Genomic DNA, 23,753 nt, shown 5'->3' with positions numbered 1-23,753 from the left:
CTCTGTTTCTCATAATTTTAATATTAAACATGCACTCTTGCTCTCTCTCTCCTCTCTCTCTTTCTCTCTCTCTCTCTCTCATGTACAATTGCTCTATAGATCTTATTCCTCCTTTCTCTCAGACTTTTTTCAAACAAATGCTTTTTCTCTATCTCCTCGGATTTTTCTTCTAAACATGTATTTTAGTTCTCTATTTCTGTCTTTCAGACAAACTCAATTAAACATGTACTAAATATATATCTTACTGTCAAATATGTAATCTCTCTCTCTCTCTCTGACCTATTCTTATAAACATGTGCATATTACTATTGTAATATATTTCTCTCTCTCTATCTCTTTTTTTTCTCTCCGAGTTACTCTCTGTTAAACATATGCATCTTTCTATTTCTCTTAGCCATGTAATCTCTCTCTTTCTTTCTCTCTCTCTCACATTCACTATCTCAAATTTTACAGCTAAACAAGTTCTTATCTTTCATTCTTTCTCCAAGCCCCTGTCCCTCATTATTTCAGGACTGATAAACATGTAAACACTTTTTATCTGTTATGTAAACATGTGCATCTTACTTATTCTCTTAGACATGTAATCTCTTTCTTTCTCTCTCTCTCTCTCTCCTCTTTATCTCTCTCTCTCATTATTACTCCTTCATTCACTATCTCATAATTTTACGGTTAAGTTTGTACTTCTTATCTCTCATTCTTTCTCAAAGTCCCTGTCTCTTATCATTTCCTGATAAATATGTTCTTTTGCTTTCCGTCTGTTCTCTCTATCCCTCAATATTTACATTCTACTGTGTTTTTCCATTAAAATTTATTATCTTTAAATGCCTGTAAATGCAACACCTAATCACTGCGTATGAATTTACATGTAATTTACATAAGTAGTTCTCAAACAAAGATTTCTACCTTATCGGTTAAAAAAATTATTTCATGAATGTTGCCAAAACACCATGTTGTACAATTATTCAACAACAAAAATGACTTTATAGTTAAAAGCAAAATTTCAAGAGTTATTTTTCATGGATTATATTTTCATGCTCGTCGATCTCAACTCAACAGTCTATGTGAAAACCAGTTTAAACCGGTTTTATATAACAGCTGTTCTTGCTGTTATTAATTTACTCCCTCCGTGATCTGCAATTTATATTGATTTATTCAAGTAAACAATTGATTTCATCAGTAAGGGAATGTAAATATAAGCATTGAATGATTTATTTTTGATGTCGTCGTGTCAATAACTGCCGTCAGATGAGCAGACAAATTATCATAACACGCTAACACACGTTATTCAATCTGTCTGCTAATGGCAGACGTCAAAAATAAATCATTCAATGCTATACACTTTCACTGCTAACCCCCCCCTCTCTCTCTCTCTCTCTCCTTACTCTTACATATGTAAAGATGTGCATCTTACTTATTCCCTCAGACATATAGTCCCTCTTTCTCTCCTCTCTCTCTCTCTCTCTCTCTCTCTCTCTCTCTCTCCCTCTCTCTCTCTCTCTCTCCCTCTCTCTCTCTCTCAACTTACTGTTGTACATGTAAAAATGTCTCTCAGACATGTAATCTCTCTCTCTCTCTCTCTCTCTCTCTCTCTCTCTCTCTCGATCTCGAGACTTACTGTTGTACATGTAAACATGTGCATCTTACTTATTCTCTCAGACATGTAATCTCTCTCTCTCTCTTCTAACATGTAATCTTGCTTTCTATCATCCCTCTCTTCTCTCTGTCTCTGTTTCTCTCTCTCTTTAAGATGAACTCAGCTAAACTTGGTTGCTTACTCTCTCATTCTTTCTTTCATCTTTCACTCGTTATTGCTCTGTATAACATGTTTGTTACATCACAGACTTTCTCTGCTGACAATTTTACCCTGATTTCTCTTATAAATGTGGTAGAGTCAAGTTTATGGCATTCCTACTAGCTCTGGCTAGTGGGTTAACCCTTTAGCTCGAACGGTAGAGTGGTGGACTAGCGTGCCAGAGGACCTGGGTTCAAACCCCAGCAGAGGCAATAAGTGTCTCTGTTACATTTGGCGCCCACGTTGGGACCTGCCATATCGGGTTTAAGTTAGGGTCTGTCAGGAAAGCGGAAACAAACCTACTTTTTTGTTAGGCCTTAGTATGATAAGTCTGCATATAACTTAAACTTTTATGATAAATAAGGTATGAAAAAATCATTAATTTTTGTCAGGGGAAATATTTCTCATCTAAGAATATATACCAAATGATTTTTTGTGCAGGACGACAGTACATCAATTATGCTCTTTCACACAAAAATATGGCTAAAAGATATTTAAAAACTATGATATTTTTGTCATTTTTGTAGAAAATAACATTTTCGTAAAAAAAAAATTTCAACATGAAGATTGCGCCTCATATTGCTTTAACAAGTAACCATGCTCTTCTCTCTCTCTCTCTCTCTCTCTCTCTCTGATTTACTCTGCTAAAGATATATACAATATTTATCTTACTCCTCTAAGATATGTACTCTCTCTAAAACTCACTTCTAATTTTCTTTCATCCTCTCCTATCTCTCTGTTTTTTCTCTCTTTCCCTCATTCTCTCTCCTCTTTCTCTCATTCTTTCTCCCTCTCTCTCAAACAGACTTTCTCTAAACATGTACATGTAATATTGCTCTTTAGATCTTACCCCCCCCCCCCCCCCCCCTACACACACACACACACACATCACCATAACTTAGTTATAGAAATGAGGGCTGACACAAGATTTGCCTTCTCTCTCTCTCTCTCTCTCTCTCTCTCTCTCTCTGACTAACTCTGTTAAACATATGCATCTTTCTATTTCTCTTAGACATGTAATCTCTCTCTCTCTCTCTCTCTCTCTCTCTCTCTCTCTCTCTCTCTCTCTCTCTCTCTCTTTTACAATTTACCTTTGTACTTGCTATCAAAATACAATTCACACCTAAATCATCAAATGTGGGTAAAATGGAAACCCATGTATACATGTTAATTGCAAGTTTATATCCCATGTTTTGCTATTCCCTTAACCCTGGTTGACTTTTGACTGTCCCCCGGGCAGCTAATTGGACTATACCCCAGCCCTGACATTACCACAAGGATATGTTTCTCCTCGTCTAACACATCAATCATCAAATGGGAATGTGGACAATAGTTATATTGTCAGTTCCTGGGTAAGAAATTGATGTTGACCTCGGCCTATGCTCTCGGGCAACATTTCTTACCCCAGGACTAACACAATGACTACTGCCCTCATACCCATTAAGAGATGAAAACTATAATGTCTATGAATGACACACGACGACAAACGTGAGATAGCAATGGGTCTCCTGAGTGACTCAGGTGACCTAAAAATACATAGTATAGCTACATGAACATGGTGATATTACATGAATACTATACCACATATATTCTCTCTTTGACCTCTCAGTCAGATACAGCCTGGGAACCTGTAAAGAGACCATCAACTGTTACATTCTAGTATTTGATGATATCCCGAGCAAGTGCGGGATTTAATAATATACACATTTAAATGATACAATGTTTAATATGTTGATCCATATTTTTTTTATTTATGTATATATAGTGTCCGATTTTTTTCTTAATTCATTTCTTAACCTTTTTCAAGCTCGTAAAAATCTACATTTACTATATCAAATACTGCTTACTCTCAAACATGTACTTTGCATCTACCGGGTATGTTAATTCTCTCTCTCTCTCTCTCTCACATACACAGGTGCACACACACAGACTTTCTCTGCTTACAATTTGTTCTTGATTTTCTGTACTAAACCTGTATATGTAATATTACTCTTTATATCTTACTCCCTCTCTTCTTTCTTAGTTTTGTTCTGTCAAACAGGTACTATGTTCTTCTCTCTCTCCCTCTTCTCTTTCTATCTCTCTCTCATACTTTCTTTGCTTTTTCTCTACTGAACAATTCAATTTCAATTTCTTTATTAACCAATTAAGGGCCCTCAAGGGACAACATGAAGACTGTTGACATACAACATTCAATGAACATAAAACATTCAATAAACATATACAAGAGGGAAAGAGCTGGATGATTAAAAGAACTATGTAATATTACTCATTAGATCTCTCTCTCTCCTCTCTCTCTCTCTCTCATACTTTCTTTGCTTTATCTCTACTGAACATGTACATGTAATATTACTTTTTAGATTTAATCTCTCTCTCTCTCTCTCTCTCTCTCTCTCATACTTTCTTTGCTTTTTCTCTACTGAACATGTACATGTAATATTACTTCTTAGATTTTATCTCTCTCTCCTCTCTCTCTCTCTCTCTCTCTCTCTCTCTCTCTCTTTCTTTGCTTAAAATTTCCCCTTGAATTTTTCTACTAAACCTGTACATGTAATATTTCTCTTTAGATCTCTCTCTCTCTCTCTCTCTCTCTCTCTCTCTCTCTCTCTCTCAGTTGTGTCATTACCCCATGTAGAGAACATTTTGTACTTGCTATCAAAATACAATTCACACCTAATCATCAAATGTGTGCAAAATGGGAATCCACCAACGTATACATGTAAATTCCTGGCTTATGGCCCATGCTTTGCTATTCCCTTTAAAAGTGGCCTTAACCCTGGTTGATTTTTGACTGTCCCCCGGGCAGATAATTGGACAATACCCCAGCCCTGACATTACCACAAGGATATGTTTCTCCTCGTCTAACACATCAATCATCAAATGGGAATGTGGACAATAGTTATATTGTCAGTTCCTGGGTAAGAAATTGATGTTGACCTCCGCCTATGCTCTCGAGTAACAGTTCTTACCCCAGGACTAACACAATGACTACTGCCCTCATACCCATTTAAAAGATGTATACTAAAATGTCTATGAATGACACACGACGACAAACGTGAGATAGCAATGGGTCTCCTGAGAGACTCAGGTGACCTAAAAATACATAGAATAGTTACATGAACATGGTGATATTACATGAATACTATACCACATATATTCTCTTTGACCTCTCAGTCAACAGCACAGTTAGACACAACCTGGGAACCTGTAAAGAGACCATCAACTGTTACATACTACAGACTGGTATAACCTATCAGTCAACAGTCAGACACAGGGAACCTGTAAAGAGACCATCAACTGTTACATTCTAGTACTTGATGATATCCCGCACAAGTGCGAGATTTAATTATATATACATTAATATGATACAATGTTTAATATTTCAAATATTATTTTTTTGTTCATTTTTGTATATATTTTGTCTGATTCTTTTCTTAATTGTTTTCTTAACCTTTTCTTTAAAATTGAAATAAAAAACCAACTGCATGTCTGGATTATTACAGGAGTGGGGATGACAAATCCAAACTAAAATGGATGATATATACATATTACATACCTATATCTAAGTATTGAATCCTTATTTTTTGAAAGATATAGTCTCATAACTGCAACGGTGTGTGCATACAAATTGAATAACGCGCGTTAGAATACGGATTTAATGCTTTACATATTTTTACCTTCATGCCTTATACCTCAAAATTACTGTATTATCCTATGGGTAAGTTCAAATTAATGGAAGAGCCACAGTAACAGCCACAAGCGTGATCTTTGATTTTCGTTTGTGATGTTGCACTTAACAGCGTTCAACGTTTGTGACGTCACAATTAAAACTCGTGATTTAACCTTTTAGTACCCTGTCTGTGTTATGGTGCTATATCTGCAGTAGCTTTACATGCAAAATATATGTGGAATGTAAATATACATATTATATACCCATCAGTTTTTCTTCCTTGATACTGTCAATTTCACAGTTTGATCTGAGTTTCCGGATCACCACACTGTGGTTTTCCGATTCCGTATCACTGCTCTCTGAAACTGATAAGGTTTGTATTTTTGCCCGTTTTTAAAAGAGTTCGTATAAAATACAGTCAAACTTCGTTATCTCAAACTAGATGGGACTGTTTAAAACCTTTGAGATATCCGAGTATTTGAAATATCAAGGTACAATACTTAAAGCGGAAGGAAAGTCAAAAACACATTTTATTTATATTAATAAAGTGTTTTAAATCATCACACGTGGTCATGCTGTATTGAAAATAAACTACATAATTAAGCTACACTACAGCCAACGCGGATCCCGTATTTTCCCGCGACACCGTGATGGTGTTTTAATCTTTTCCGCGATACACCGTCGCGGTATTGTCATCGCGGTGATCGCGGGGCCACGATTTTACCGCGATGGTGTAAGACACCGTAACAAGCGTGTTATCTGTATCAGGGATTAAACCAAGAAGGAGAAAACAAGCGCTGTTTTAATTATTGTTAGAATTTAGATATAAATTATATTAGAAGAAAAATTCATTGTTTTCTTTGAATTGTTTTTAACAAAAACTTCTAAAAAACTATTGCTGCATCAATTTTGTTAATGTTGTTCAAGAGTCCCAAACATAGCAATGTTTTACGCAAATCATGCATATACGTGTACTTGAAAATTAGTAATATTTTAAAGTATTATTTTTTGCATATGATAAGTTGAAATTATGCCACAGATTTAAAGAAGACAAATATTCCGCGATGTACTATAATTATAAGGTCGCTACAGTAGGCATCAACTCAACTTGTATGTTTTCCCCTCAATATGACTCTTATTTAACTCATTAAATATTTTCCGGCCTCTCTCTCTCTCTCTCTCTCTCTCTCCCTCTCTCTCGTTTTAAATAAATCAGATTATATGTACATTTAGGACGATCGGTATTAATTATAGTCTAGGCAACGGTATGGTCAATCAAGGAACACTTATCACCTTGCAGGACGAGTGTCATCTGCAAAAAACCCCGTGACACGGGTCCCGCGTCTAATGCCTTGAGCCATTTAAATGACAAAGTAGGTGTTAAAATTAGGTAACGCTTGCGTATACTCCACTTTGGAGTATCGAGAGTAAAAGAACAACAGATTATGAATAACGGGACTGCAGTTTGACTTCGAGGGATCAAGGGTTTTGAGAGATCAAGAGAGTAGATTTACTTGGTAATATTGGGGGGGGGGGGTGGAGGATATGGACCAGAGACTCACTTCGAGTGAAATAATTCAGACAGGTACATTGACAATCAGTCATCCCTGTGTTTACGGGTGTGTAACTATTACATAACACTTCCTGACCATGGCAGCACCCGTGCTCTGACCACGTGCCGTGAAGTATTTTATTGACTGCCGAGACTCTCTCTCCCCTCTCTCTCTCATTTCAAATAACTAATATTTTATGTGAACTGCTAAAGTAGTACATGTAGCCGTACCAGCATTCTGATTAAAATGCACATAACACATGTTTTCGTAACGGGCGTTTTCAGAAATATCATACCAGGGACGTATATATAAAAGTCCCTGATCATACGCGCCTTCTATCTTTACTGCATGAAGGTAAAATAATGCCTGAATCAGACAGGTATATAGAAAATCATAAGTTCGGCACAATTTATAGAAAAGTTATTCCTGTGTTTACGGGTGTGTATAACTATTACATAACACTTCCTGTCTGTGACAGCACCCGTGCTCTGACCACGCGCCGTGAGAAATCTTATCAAATGTTGAGACAACTCTCTCTCTCTCTCTCTCTCTCCCCAAAATCAAAATAAATAAAATTCTAACAAAATAGAAAATTAAAACTTTCTTAATTTTAACATGGCTAGAGGAATAAATAATATACCACATATCGCGTAAGGAAGTTTTTTTTTACTTATGCACACAAACACACATCTTTGTTCATATGATTCCCATAATGATTCTAAACTAACATTCATTCAAACAATCACATTTTTACCATTTTAAAAAGTACAAATACTAGATGTGTATATAAAATTTACTGTAGCTGTGTTCTCAATTACTCTCTCCATTCCTGATTAGCCCTGATTATAGTCTGTTTGTTAATTGTATTTCAATCGAGTATAAAGTATATCATTAAAAGGTAATTTTATGGATGTATTTTGTAAACACTGTGTTCTGAATACGCAGAATAATTTCCTTAAATTTAAATTGAAAAACAAATTTTCATTTGTTTGAAATTAAAGTAAAATTATTCTATCAAGAAAATGTTGCTGTTCGAAAGAAGGGACTATATACTTCTATTTAGCGGACCCCAAGTCACACTTATTGCTGCAGGTCACCCACCCTGACGGCAACAACCAAAATTCTGTATACACATACTGTATACGTAATGTTACGCAATTCACCTTCCTCTGTTGGTCAACTGACACTGCCAAATTGGATACCCCAGTATAAATGATCATTCATATTTTTTAATCCCGGGTTTTGAACGACAAACATAAATACTGGGCGACCCACTGAACATCATACTTTAGCTAGACCGGATAGGAAATCAATTTTTAAATACACACGATTTTAACATTAGCATTTTCGTAAACTGATTGAATCTTTTTTTTAAACGTTTAATAAACAATTTATACAACTTATATTAATAGCCTTCGTTGGCACGGATGTTAGCGCGAGGGGGTCATCGATGTTGAAGATAGCCTGAGTGCCCTAAGAAAACCCACGTGTCCAAGCGGGCAACCAGCATATCTATTCAACTAATGTAGATTACGGGGATAGAACTCGGGTCGCAGCGGTGATAAGCGAGTATACTTTGAAACATTTTATATCTACATGTATTTTGTTATTCATTAAACGAGTTCTTTAAATGTATTTAAGAGAAATGACCAAGTGTAAGATATGTTTTCAAGGTAAGATTTAGATATGAAAGATTGTAAATGAAACGCTAATTAGTATCCCTTTCTTGAGGCGAAATAAGATATTTTGGTGAAGTGTTTATTACCGGGTATATAATTACAATCAAATTCATTGATAACCAAGAATTGTCAGCGATGAATGTGCCAAGATTAATTTATCTGTAACGCCATCGAGTATACAAAATAGTATACAAAATTCTGTATTAGCATAATTACACCTTCCTTTTATTTCTACCACTTTTTTAAAAATAATAATAAATTGTAACAATCAACTCCTTTCATAAAATAAAGGAATATGAATTAATATTCATTAATTATCTCAATCATATTTCCCGTATGAGAAAAAATGGGGGGAGGTAACTCGCGTTAAAAACAACAATAGTTTTCACCTGGGACTGGTTTCACAGTACCGCGACGGTGTGGACAAGGTGAGAAGCTGTACCGCGAGGATGCGCGGTTTTACCTGAGTTACCTGTGCTAAACAGCGATCAATTTCACACCACGAGGACTCGCGGTAAATACGCAAACCGCGTTGGCTGTAGTGTATAATGCACGTTTGAAGTTAGAGAAATTGTATTTACACGAGATTGACATGATGTAGAACTCTTTTGTATTGAAAACTAAGTTTGGTTTACATACACGCATACAACATATAAAGTGCTCTGAATAAAATGCTGGTTTACACCTTTCGTTACTCAAGTTAACGACTGAACAAAAATAATGTTTAGATTCAAAAGTCAATCCAAAGAATATTATATGTATGCATAAATATATTATTTTTTATTAAAGCACACAGTGGGCCAATTCATTTCATTTTGTAATCCTACACTTATCAAAATAGAATGATGTCGATTATTTGTTTCAAGGACCCCGCCCCCTCTTCTCAGTACAAATGTATTATATATTCAAATACATTAATGTATTAAATTAATTAAATTAGTTTATTAAAACATCCTACCATATTCACCATTCTATTAATGATCACTATTGATGTGTATTATTTGTAGTATAGGAAAACGGTCTAGGAAAAACAAAACATTTTTTTATGAACATTCATCGCCCAGTCACCTTTCAACTTTCTTATTTTATGTATACATGATTTATTCATATAGATGTAGAACACAATCTGTTCATTGTTTACTAATTAATGTAAAAGGTTTGCTACCAATCTTTCCTGTATTAAAATGTATGAAATTAAAAGACGCTAGTGTATGCTAGTAATGCAACTGTGAAACGATAAGCACGTGCCTTTATCATTGTGATGTCATGATCAGAAAAAAATTCACACATTATTGAACGTTTTCGCTATTCTGCAGGTTCATAGAAGGAAACATATTTGCAACTATAAATATCAAGTATCACCTTCTATTTATACTCTAAGTAAACTCCCAGTAAATATATTCACCCTTTACATAATCATTCAATATAATTTCATTGCTAGCCTAGTATATATTTTGATACAAACTCCCACTGACTTGGATCCCCCAAAGCATGTCCACCACCAAACTCTCATTTTTGCTATTTTAGGCTGGTTTTAAAATATTGAAAATGAAAGTAGGTTTTAATTAATTCTACAATAATTACTTATCAGGTAAAATTCAATCATACTTTATGGACATCATATTACAATTGTTAAAATACCAAAGGTGTAAGCAGTTACTCTGGTGCAGGCATTTTTTAGTTAATTGACAAACTGTCTTCATCTATAAGTATAGATATTCTTACATGTAACAAATGTATAAGTGGCAATAACTTTTTTCTATATTTTTTTTTTTAAATTCTGGTAAGCGATGAAGACATTGATAAATGTTTTCTCATAAACGTCAACAGGAAAACAAAATGTTACTTACTTTTTTAGACAAATGCCACCTACAGGAAAACAAAATGTTACTTACTTTGTTAGACAAATGCCACCCCCCCCCCCCAAAAAAAAAAAGCTATTCTAATATTTAGTTTTTAATGTATTCATCAGTCAACTTAGTTTTCATTATTAAATAATTCAATTTTCTATGTGTTTATCACTTGCAGAAGATTAACATTAGCTATAGGGCCTAAAAAAAAAAATAGGTTTGTTTCCGCTTTCCCGACCGACCCTAACTTAAACCCGCCGACCCAAAATTTTTTTTCGAGTTTTTTCGTAAATTTCCGTTTTTATCCGTTTTTTGTTAAAATTTCATTTTTATCCGATTTAAAAATTCATTGTGTCCTCCAAATTTAAGTCGTAAAAACGCTTATAGAACTTATTGAGGTGTCATCAGTGTTGTGTAGATGTTTGTTATTTACAAATGGTAGCACATGTCGTGCCAGTTGAGCTCGAGAAATGTTCCCACCAGCCGGGGAAAAAGTTCATCACATCATTTAAATAATGACAACAAATACTTGTTTTTTTTTATCTTACCCAGTTTAATAGATAAATGGTTTAATATGCACAATTGAACAGATGGAGAGGGAAGAAAAAAAAGATTAAAAAAAAAAAAAAGCCGACCGACCAACCCTAATTTTTTTCAGCCTGAAAGCGGAAACAAACCTATTTTTTTTTTAGGCCTAGTAGTATATTTTAAATTTTGTATTTTAAACCCTAAAATTTTAATTTTAACAATCATTCATGATGTGATTTTATACAATTTTATTTATTGGATACAATCATTTAATATATATTCTTAAATTCTTTAATTAGAGACAAATTTAATCAATTTAATGAAAAAATATCAAGAACGATAACTCCAAATAACAAAGAAGGATAACTCTAAATATTTTTCTGGCTAAGTGTTACATAAACGTCTGCAAGAATAATTAATCGTTTTCTCGATGGCATCGGATGAGCACGGAGATTTCAAAGTAAGACTAGAAATGGAAGAAAATGGTGAAAATTTAGATTTTCTGCAAGAAATTGATGAGGATTTTTTTTATGTGTGATATATCCAAAAATGCTAAGTGTAAATAACGGTACACAGCACACCGCCTCCGAGCAACTAGCATTCAGGCGCTTAGTGACGCAGGAATAGAACTTCGTCATATAATGTTATTGAGTGGACACAGAAACGAAGGTTCTATCCGCAGCTATGCGAGAAAATGCCCGGGAAACCAGAAACTTGCAATAAGCAAGACTCTCTCCAGCTTGGCATCAGCGAGCGATGGCGGTGCGGGGCCCAGCTATCCCGAAGACCAGGGCAGTGAGGGAGCATACCTGTTTCAACAATCGCTGTTCAACAAACAAACCTCAAATGTATCAGCAAAATCTTTTACAAACAATTCTGTTTTTCAAAATTGTTCAATCAATGTAAATGTAAAGCCAGATCAGGAGTAGTACATAATAAACAACTCCTCGAGTAAATCACTCCGCGTGTTAATTTCATGACCTTGTTTGTTTCTTGTTAACTCTTGCTTTTTACAAATAAATTTCGCTTAAATATACAACATTTGTGTTTGAAATTGAATTATAAGCATTGACAGTATAAATTTTTTTGCTCATCGACTAATGAATCTAAAAACCGCACCGCAAACTTTTTTATGAAAGCCTTCGGCTTTCATAAAGTTTGCGATGCGGTTTTTAGATTCATTTGTCAATGAACAAAAAAATTTTTCATAAAGTTTGCGATGCGGTTTTTAGATTCATTTGTCGATGAACAAAAAAATTTATACAGTCATTCCTATATTAATTTCATCTTTATATTACTTATTAAGGTCTCCGATGTACAATTGATCAAAAAATGATGCCTGGTAAGGTATATATTCAATGTACTCGTTTGATAGGTAAGGATATGTAGTTTCTAAAAATAGATGTTTTTTACACAAATCACTATGGGGAAGTAACTCTAGCTCTGCAAATCACGCATGCTAAAATACTACTTTTCTTTGACGAAAACATGTGTAATCATTAATAATATTTATCAAATAAAAATTGCCAACATATTTTAATAAAAATAAAGTTTTTAAATAAATTGAATACCTTTATTAATATCGTTTTTTTATTTTTGCGAATTTTTTTTTACAATGACCATGAGGACTCACACGATTTTTACCCCCCCCCCCCCACGTCAGCCGTCGCATTCATAATACAACGCATATTCCCGTTACCTGGTAATTTTCCTGTTTTCTATACCTTTACCATTTAGAACTTGTAAATTTAGAATTAAAAATCTAAACTGTTCAGTTTTTTTTCATTTAGCAAAATGTTTGCACAAAAAATATTGTTACTAATACAACGAAGTCGTGAATTGCGGGTCACATAAGGTGTGTAAAGCGTTACAAACAAAGCGTGCAAGAACCGTTTGAATTGTTTTATTAGAATTCATTCCAAACCAATTCATTCCAAACTCGTTGAAAACAATATATATTGTATTATCTTTTACTCAAAATTGTATCCTTTTAACAAAAAAATTAAGTCAGTTTTAAAATGGAGACTGTCGATAAAGTCTGACTACGATGTTTCCGTATCGGTACAATTGTGGAATGCACAATACATCAACATGCTTTACACAGTTATAACAAAATATAAATCAATCATATATGACGCTGTGATGTTGTAATAAGCATGCATTTTTACACGATAAGATTGTGTACAAATACCACACATAACATGCATCGGACATCGGCTATCTGGCTGAACCTGTCAATCAAATTTCGAGTATTTGATTTCATTGGATGGTGACGCGCCTCTTTTATGTAAACAGCAAAATGAAACGAGTTGACTTTAAAGCAGTCGGAATCAGTATCTAATAGTATTATTTGAATGATATAAAATCCAGCGATTTTGAAATAGAGTAAAAAATGTACCGTTCATGCACATACATGTGATATGAAATGCGAGAGAAAAAAATTGTTTGGAATCCCGATGAAAAAATAAATCAATGATTAGAAATTTCATTATTTGACTCTTGTTAACTTGATTTACGGAAAATAACAAGGAGATGTTTTAACACAATAATTACAATAAGCGTGTACAAGCATTTTAACCACGAAATCCGTATGCATAGTACTTATTAAAAATAGTTAGTAGCAAATACGCCGTTATACAAATGTTAGGTCCGCAACACTCTGTATGTTTAATGAAATTAGGTATACAAAAAATTGAACAGATTGAATAGGGGCATACGATTAACAGACAATTAACAATTCAAGTTATGCACTGTCACAATATCTACGAAATCAATGATTAAAACGACCTACTCAGTATTTTTCGACGAAATACGTGACTTCTGCACTGCAACTTTTACTCTATAAATTAGGATTTTTTTCTTCACGTTTCTGCAAGAGCGCCGCGGGAAAAAAATAACGTCATACAACGGCAAATGACGTAAAGCTGCTACAACGTCACAATCAACGTAAGGGGGAAAAGTTAAAATAACTCGTTTTAAAATTAAGAAAAAAAAATATTGCTTGACTTTATGCATCAATTGTTTATTATTTATCGTTTATTATGTCAGATCTAAAATAGTGCGACTTTTTGAAAATTTATTTCTAGCTCCGTAATCTACCGAGCTCATCCCGGAAAAGGTTCTGTGTCTGACCAAACGACTTGTCTTGTCACTAGTACATTGAACTGTTGGATTGAAACAACTTACCCCCTCCTCCCTTACCTGAACTAAGTTACAACAGTTTTTTTCTTCAACACTTTACATATACATGAATGACACGATTTCGATGGCTTCTTTCCGGGTCAGCCATTTTATTTCAAGTTGATTTTTAAAAAAATCACGTTTTATCTCACATAGATTATCACTGGCATGATATATGGAAGAAGTAGACTACATTGTAGAATATATGATATGACAAACCTTTTGTTTCACGGGGAGCAATTATCTAAACGGATAGAAATTAACCTTCCTTTCCTCTTCCCAAATCTGTCTCTCGTCTGTTCGACTACGTCACAGCGATGCTTAGACGTTTCGCCACCTAGCAATTTCGACCCCAAATGGTTTCGGTCCCAGATAATGAATTTACCGGTTTTCAAAAATAGAAAAAAGCTGTTCGAATATTTAGTTTTAAATGTATTAATCGGTCAACTTAGTTTTCATTATTACTTTATACTACTTAACGTATATGTACTCGAAGTAAACATTTTTTAAAGTAAGGGGGTGGGTGGAGGGATCTGGGGGGGGGGGGGGGGGGGGGGGGTAAAAATGGATTTGAGACCATGGATGACTTCTAAAGCAATCCTGTATTTCTACATTTACTGGTCAGTTTCACTGTATGTGCTTTGTTTTATTAATTCATGTTAAATTTCATTATGCGTTTGTGAAATAAAATTTTAGAATTATCTTTTGGACGACAATCCTGCTATCTGTAGCATTCCTGTCCAGTCACGATGAAGTGTGTTTGTTTTATAACAGAATGTCTGATTCTGACTGACACCGGAAATCGTGTTTATTTCAGCAGCCAAAACATCGCACGTGTTGAACTGAACACAAGCACATAACAACATGTCAAGGACATTCGGTACGCGCACTTTTGCACGAAATAAAATAATCATATACGGTAAAAATCGAATGACATAATGGGTTTTTTTTTTTTTTTATGAATTACAGCTAGAAATGTTATTCGCATTATAGACACAATCTATTTAAGAAACAGCATACATTAAACATATAAATCATAACAAAGCTATTAATATACATTAAACATATAAATTATAACAAAGCTATTAATATACATTAAACATATAAATCATAACAAAGCTATTAATATACATTAAACATATAAATTATAACAAAGCTATTAATATACATTAAACATATAAATCATAACAAAGCTATTAATATACATTAAACATATATAAGCAGCAATCACCAAGATATTATAATTTTCAACTTTTAACCTAAGGTGTGTTATTTTGTTTGCCCCCACCCTCCTCCCGGAGGAAGGGGTGGGAGGGGGGGGGGTACAGAGGCGGATCCAGCAATTTGGAAAAGGGGGGGGGGGTTCCAATTGATGAACATCATTGCGTACAAAAATCATTATTTGTCAATAAACAAGGCCTTTTGAACGTTCTCCATGCCTAAATTTTAAAAAACAGTTATTTCGTCAATATCTATTTCATATCTATTTTAATATCAGAGTGCACTGTATTTATTAAGCGTTTTGGGTTTAGGTAAGGAAGATTTGTATAATTTCTAGCCTTAAAAAAACAAGTCTACAGCCATGAGAACGTGCGTCTGTGCTAAATAGAAAGAAACACTAAGAAAGAAAAAATAATTCAGACTGATTACGACAAGCTATAATTATAAAAAGGAATTTTTTTTTGGGGGGGGGGGGGGTTATTTTTTTATGTTTTTGATGTGTACGCTCTGAACTATTTATCGATTTTGATTTCTATCGATTGCCTTCTTAAAGAAAGGTCTAAATGATAGGATATGACAAAAAATTAAATTGGAATAGTTTATTTGCTGAATAGATGGAACATGTGTAATACAAATAAAAAAAGAAAAATAACATAACCCGCATAAGCGTGTTTAAATTTCTCTGTATTTTTCTTTCTTTTTTTTTTTTTAGTATAAAACGAAGTAAAACTTTTTTATTATGATTACTTCAGTTAACTAAACAATACATTTGAAAGCAGCTTTTAAAAGTAAAAGGAATGTTTGTACTTGTACTTGAACGCCGTTTTACTCGATGGCTTGTCAGTTCAAACTGTATGTTTTCTCATGGAAGTGAACACCGGATGCTGAAGGGGAGTACTTTTTTCGATTAAAAAATAGTTACGGTTTTTCATATCAGAAATACATGTAAATTACGGTACGTTGTGAGAAAATCTTAAGATAAGCAATTCTTAAAGTATTTATTTGATATAATTACAGTATTTATATTACAAATGGGAAAAATTGCCTTTAAATATGCATTAGAAGTTTAAAAAAAAATTCATATGTCCCAGAGAAGGGGGGGGGGTTCTGACCCCCGGAACCCCCTCTCTGGATCCGCCAATGGGGTATGAGGTCTATTTTTGGTAGCTTTACTACACTGCTTTAATAAGTTGGATTTCTTTTAAACTAAAACCACGCCATCGTTTAAAAATCGTCAGCGTAAGACACGTCCTTTACTTCCTATAATTAGGCAACTTCAAAACAAAGAAATGTTTGCAGGCTTCAGGATCGGGGGCGGATTAGGGGAGGGGGGTGGTGGATGGGGCCTGCCCTCCCCAACACTTATGTGGTATTTCTTACTTATCAACAATGCATGCGTAAGCAAGAGAGAGAGAGAGAGAGAGAGAGAGAGAGAGAGAGAGAGAGAGAGAGAGAACATGTACAAGATCAACCCTGACTCTTAATACAAATGTGAAGTATGGGGGTTCGAAACTGGGGAGCATTTTAAATTTAATCTTCTAATAAAACACATAATTTCCGCTGAGTACTATTTGGAGTATGCTCCGAAAGCTGGTGGAGGAAATTTTTACGTCTCTAGAGGAAGACAAAGCACGGAAATTCATGTAAAAAGTCCTGACATGTATACAAACTGTACGTGTATTCAGATCAATTATTTCTCAACAAAATATAACACATTATTTACATGTATATTATGCCCTTTATCATCTGCAAGCATGGAGATGTGTCTGCATCTATAACTGGTGAAATTCTCTTTCTATCTCTCTATCCCTCTCTCTCTCTCTCTTTTTTCTCTCTCTCATAAATTTTAGCTTTTATCATGCGTGTTTTAATTAACTAAAGTACTATATCATTATTTTACATAAACAAGCTTAATTTTTATAAAATGTAAAATAAATCCCCAGGTTCCAAAGCAGAATATATATTACAACGATCATACTTAATTTCTTTTCATAAATGTTTACTTATAAGAATAAAATTTGAGAGAGAGAGAGAGAGAGAGAGAGAGAGAGAGAGAGAATATTACAGACCGTTAATTACCTCGTTCTTTTAAAAGTTGTTTATATCTACGCTCCATACCCTCTTTTCCAAAACCATTTGACATAAACACAGTTTGTTGATAAATTTCCTAATAACACTGGATTTTTCGTCTTTGTTGCTCAAAAGTTCATCAGTGTTTAAATATAACCGTACACGCCTAATTAAGTGTATATATCAAATACGATAGACCAACAAAGTACAAAAGCCACCCCACTTGCTGAACCTATACACTTCTATTCAATCAAGACATCGCCTTTCATGTATGCATGTTTTAGACTTTCCAGATCTGTTCAAGCTCGCCCCTCCTTTGCACAAATTGTTTATAAAATATGTTTTCGGAATTTCATAAGTTAAAATGACAATCACAGCTTCTATTTGAGTTTCACTTATAAGTACACGTGTCTACACCACATGAAAATCGCTTACTAAGTTCACACGCACCGTTGTATTTTGTGATGCGATTTTTATAAACCATAATCTTTGAAATAATTAATTATATATAAGCATTATTCACATATTTTTTTTTTTCAAAATGTAAGATTGCATGTAACTCTCAATAAGACATCTGCGTTAATTATGTCCATTTTTTGGCACTTATCGATAGCACAGTGCCGATAGTTGTAGCTTATACTCGGTCAGTAGTAAGATTTTTACATAGTGTCTAAAATTTTCATATTATCGATGTTACACAACGAATGAATACATGTATCTCTCTCTCTCTCTCTCTCTCTCTCTCTCTCTCTCTCTCTCAATGAACAATGAATACAAATATCGGCCTTGTGATTATATATTTAAAAAAAAAAATTAAATAATAGTCGTTTATAGAGTGCATGCAAACGCATGCGTTAATCGGAAGTTTTAATAAATTTCGCGATTGTAAGATTTTTTTTTATTGCTGTACATTGTACATTGGAACAAACGCACATACACATTGACTTCAGTATCATCGAAATTTGTTTCTTGTAAATAAAAAAAGATGAAATATCATTTAAGTTTACATCTAATGCCCTCTAACATGCGTTTGTATTACTTACTGCTAATTTTTGATTACTTTCTATATTTCCAAGTAAGATTGCTTTTTGTTAACTTTCAAAATCGGTTCTTTTTATTCTTAATGGTCTTGATATTTCGAAAAAAAAATTGTTGTAAATTATTTACAGGATATGTCATAACTTGGTGTTATGAGGGAGATAACTCAAATTATCAACCTCTTCAGCATATCTAACCCTCTCTCTCTCTCTCTCTCTCTCTCCCCCCTCTCTCTCTCTCTCTCTCTCTCTCTCTCTCTCTCTCTCTCTCTCTCTCTCTCTCTCTCTCTCTCTCGTTAAATGTGTTGTCATGATAATCAGTCCCTCTACATCTCTCCACCCACCACGCATTATTCACAACCTTTCACCTCGCATGTTTTATCATTAAAACACGGCGATAAAGCTCTGCCATTCGTTCAACTGTATTTGAGATCATGAGCGTGATGAGTTTTCATACATACATGAACTCGAATAGGTTTCGAGTCCCGTGATCAGGTAATATAAATAGTAGAACCATGCGGTGACGTGGCGCGCTAGGCTTGCTCGATCGTTAGTTGTATGTGTTTTAAATGAGGTAAAATGGCAGATAGAATGGAATGCGGTGATATAGGACTATAGAACGATGAGACAGTTTCATTATTTTCCTTCCTTACTAAAGAAAGCGATAGAAAAACAGAGTTGTTTAATCATAAAAACATAACGGGGCTTACTCAGAAACTTCCAAAAACCCCACCACGGTGAGCAGTGCTGCGCATGTGGCAGGGACCGGACCAGCATTTGAATTCAAGCACGAGGGGCGAAGTCCCAAAAGTTGGCTGAATTTGAAGAACTGTTTCAGGAGGGAAATTTAGCGAAGGCCGCGCTCGTTATTGACGAGGAGAAAGCCGTTTACAACAAAGAAACAAAGTCCTTAAGGTGGACTACCACACCTGGTAAAAGTCACTCAAATCAAAAGTAAATTTTTTAATTACGAAAGATATGATGATAAATAAACTGTACGTATGTCCAAAAAGCGAACAAATGTGGGAGGGGGTATTTTGTTTAGCGGATGGGGGATCCAATGGCTTTTTTTTTGGGTGGGGGGTGGGGGTGGGGGTAGCTTTGCTTAACTTATTTGATAAGTTTTTTTTATTTTTTGGGGGGGGGGGGGGGGAGATACGCAACCACTCCACCTGTAGACCCGCGCATAAAATGTATTACATGAGGAATTCTTTTAAAAGTAAAATGGAAATTAAGTGTTCAAACAGCTGTACCCTGCTAGATGTAAGTGTACGTGTCCCTGACAATACGTTATTTCTTGCATTGCATCTTATGTAGAATAAAGTGCATATATTTATTGATATTTTTGAAATTATGATCCATGTACTTCAACCACGCCATCATTTAAAGATCTAGGACAGTTCCTGACTTTGAGCTTTGGAGGACCTTTATCGTGCCAGCGCCTACCAAGACATGTCCTTCACTTCCTATAGTAAGCCACCATGGAAATAGATATGATAGTTGATTTTTCTAAAATTATGGTTAAGTATGCCACTCCCCCATGCGCTAATCTAGAGGGGGTCAGGGGTACGAACCCCCTCCAACCCTTGCAAAATTCAAATTTCTTTAAATTAACTAAAGAAATTGCCAGAATTATGTCTCACCTCCCCCCCCCCCCCCCCCCCGCCCGGCATACTCAAATATCCGTCGGACCCCCCCCCCCCTCCCGGGGATTTTTTTTTGGATCTGCACATTCCCCCCCCCCCACTTTCAGAAACAATGCTAAGTAATATATCCTAGAGTTCCTTGATGTATCTGATCATCATTTCCTTGTATATTCTTGTTGTAAATTATTCACGAAAAGGTCTTTATATACACTTCAATCTGTGTTAGAAGGGAGATAACTCGGAGTATCAATCTCTTCAAATAGGCCCACACAACACAGTGATACTTATAACAGAAAATTTAGTTTACCAACCAGTAAGGAATTAATTTTAGAAAAAAATCCAGACATTTTGCAAACTTCATGTTTTTCACAAACGTTTTTAAGGGGATACCCATTTCTGAGAGGTTATAACAAACAACTAGCAAATAAACATATACTTTTTCTTATCTATATGTATTGTTAGGAATGTATATATATATATATATATATATATATATATATATATATATATATATATATATATATAATCTAAACTGGGTTTTCCATGATTGAGCCCAATTAGTGCTAACTATAGGACTACCTTAAGAGAATTAACAAGCCGAATTAAATTATCGTCCCTACTAATGGAAAATCGACGCCTTGATATATGTATAAAGAAGTTCTGTAAGCATTTTTATCAGAAACCTAAGAAGTCCGACAAAGATAACTCTTCATTTTCAGATCGTTTTATTTTTTATTTTTTTATATTTTATATTTTATCTCTGTTTATTCTTTGAGGCTTGACAGGCTTTCACTGATTTAGAACTTTTCGTTTTTCAGTCCACAAATTCACGGCCATTAATCAATTTCTGATCACATGCAACACAGAACAACAGATGAATGTGCATCAGTGGAGAATGTGGATCAATTGTTTAAATGGAAGTCCAGGTCGCCGTTAACACTTTAAATTAGCCGCTACCGACACATTTAGGACTGGGCGATGTTAATTAAAGACAATGAAATGCTTTCTTTTGTTATTCATTAGGGGCTATATGAAGTAAGCAATCATTGCAGAAAAAAACGGATTTCCGGAAATATTTGAACAAAACAAAACCGGAAATTGGTAATAAAGAGACCTCATAACTGTTCTAAGAACAATTCTGCTAATAGTTTATTATCACATTTCGTCTTTATAAAAAAAAACAAAAGAAAACTATTTCCGGAATATTTGTAACTGATTATTCATTTCTGTTATTAACCTATAATAAGTGAAACATTTCCATAAGATAATACCACATTACCGGCATACATTATCACACTTTCGACATGTGTATGTCTTTAATTTAAACAGTTACACAAGATAATACCACATTACCGGCATATATTGACACCCTTACTATGTATTTTACCAATATACATCGTATTCTACATTTACTTAACACCCCCGCCCCCACCCCCGCCCCCACCCCCGCTTTTTAAACAGGAGGAGGAAAACGCACACAACAGTTCGTGATTACATGTGTATCTTATATACTGGGTTCTTATCAAATGGACGCACTGGCTAGTTTTTATTTAGTTGCTTATATTTTAATTGACTCTGTAATCCTCGCCATATTTCTCTGAAGCTATGGACGCTGATTATTTACCTTCACTGCAATTGCGAACTGTCCATTGAACTATCAGGGTCAAGGTGAGGGTTAGGCTGATGGGCCCCGGGTTGTACAATATCTGAAAGAATGGACAGTTTTTATCTTATTACCATTACTTGGTTTTTGCAGTGGTCCTTTTGTCCACATTGCATTATGAAATGCATGCTCAATTATTCAGTTAGACAAAGTTATCTGTACAAATCACAGTAAACTGATGCGCTCAATCAGATGTATATACTATATTTGTATATTATAAGATTTCAAAGTCACATATAGGTCCAATGGGCTGGGTGTAATTCGATAATGTATAACATTGTATGGTACTGTCTTTTATCAATTTTCAATCTAAAGTTGAAAATGAGTACATGACAAATTATTTGTCATGTAATCATTTTCAACTTTAGATTGAAAATTAATAAAAGACAGTACTATACTTATGACATACACATGTAACTATGATAAAATATTTACTTATTTACTTACTGCTCAGTGGTAAGCATAGTTCGATCCCGCCCATTGGTCATGTGTGTACACACATTGGAAGAGGATCGTGTGATTCTGTTAAGGATTAAACTGTTAACACGTGGATATATGAATGTCTGTTTTCATCTAAAAAAAATTCCGATCATCCAAATTTATACAAAAGGACGACGTTAATCAATCGAATTTATGTTGTTTTTTGTTTGTTAATTCGTGCAATAGGTTATTTTGATTTTGTCTTGGATACTCTGTGTAGTTTGTATGTGGAAGATGGTAAATTTCCGTGAGGTTGGAGGAACTAGCAGTTGTGTTGTGTTACTGTGAGTTTGTGTTCATCCCAATTATCTGCAGCAGTCCAGTATCATGTTGGCTGTAGTCGTCTAATAAGTAGAAAAACTGACGACGCAACAATGTTTTAATTAGATGTATTTATTAGGGATGTAATTGATATCCCTTACATAAACAACCGTAGACAGAGAACAAAGACGGGAGTCCCAGGCCGCCAAAGTTCTTCTTTAGAATACACATACTATCGTAAGAATCGTCACGTGTCAATGTTGGTTAAACTTAAAAACCCGTACATTTAACTATTGAGTCACAGTACAGAGGACGTTTAACATTAATGTGTGCAATGAGTAGAATCAAACAAATCTACGTCTACGATCTCTCTGACAATGACAATTAACAATGGCTGGCCGACATGGACGATAGTGCGAGGGTAACAAATTATAAATGTCTTTGTAACAAGATGTTTAAACACCCTCCGAACGACACGACCGATTGTGTGATAGGAACAAGAGCTGTCTTTGTAACAAGCTGTTTTTGCGATTTTGTGACGAAGAGCTTGGCTTTTAAATCAATAGATAAGGATTATATTACAATTCAGGTATAAACCTGTTCAAAAACAGACCTCATTGACTTTATTGTATTAGTTGTCGCAACAATATAAATTATTCAACGTGATTTGTGTTTAATAACATTAATTGAAATTCAAAAATTATAACTCCAATGCATCGTAATTTGTTCTTTACATACAAGAGTTCAGCGTGAATTTATTATTTTTTTTATCAATAGCGGGGAATACGGACTGTATATTACCTTCAAGAGGGACTGTAGATTACCAGTCAAAAGGGATTGCTCGTTACCGGCGAATAGAGGATGTACATTACCGGCCAATAGAGACTATACATAACCGGCCAATAGAGACTATACATTACCAGTCAATAGAGACTATACATTACCGGCCAATAGAGGCTATACATTACCGGCCAATAGCTATTCATTACCGGCGAAAAGAGACTATACATTACCGGCCAATAGAGACTATACATTACCGGCCAATAGGGACTGTACATTACCGGTCAATAGGGACTGTACATTACCGGCCAATAGAGACTATACATTACCAGTCAATAGAGAC

General features: G+C 34.7%; 1 protein-coding gene across 1 annotated transcript in view; it reads right to left on the bottom strand.

Annotated features, from left to right (window-relative positions):
• The window catches only part of LOC105324121 (uncharacterized), a 52,975-nt gene that overhangs the window by 7,844 nt on the left and 21,378 nt on the right, over positions 1–23,753 (bottom strand). The window contains exons 4-7 of the mRNA XM_066076310.1: positions 21,851–21,932; positions 5,726–5,827; positions 4,941–4,997; positions 3,374–3,420 (exon numbers count right to left, since the gene is read on the bottom strand). The gene's annotated coding sequence lies outside the window, so the exon portion shown is untranslated. The remainder of the gene's footprint in view (positions 1–3,373; positions 3,421–4,940; positions 4,998–5,725; positions 5,828–21,850; positions 21,933–23,753) is intronic.

Source organism: Magallana gigas, chromosome 1 (assembly GCF_963853765.1).
Source record: "Magallana gigas chromosome 1, xbMagGiga1.1, whole genome shotgun sequence".
In the NCBI taxonomy this organism is placed as follows: Eukaryota; Metazoa; Mollusca; class Bivalvia; order Ostreida; family Ostreidae; genus Magallana; species Magallana gigas.
The sequence above is the reverse complement of the archived record's forward strand: the minus strand, read 5'-3'. Positions and strand labels throughout refer to the sequence as shown.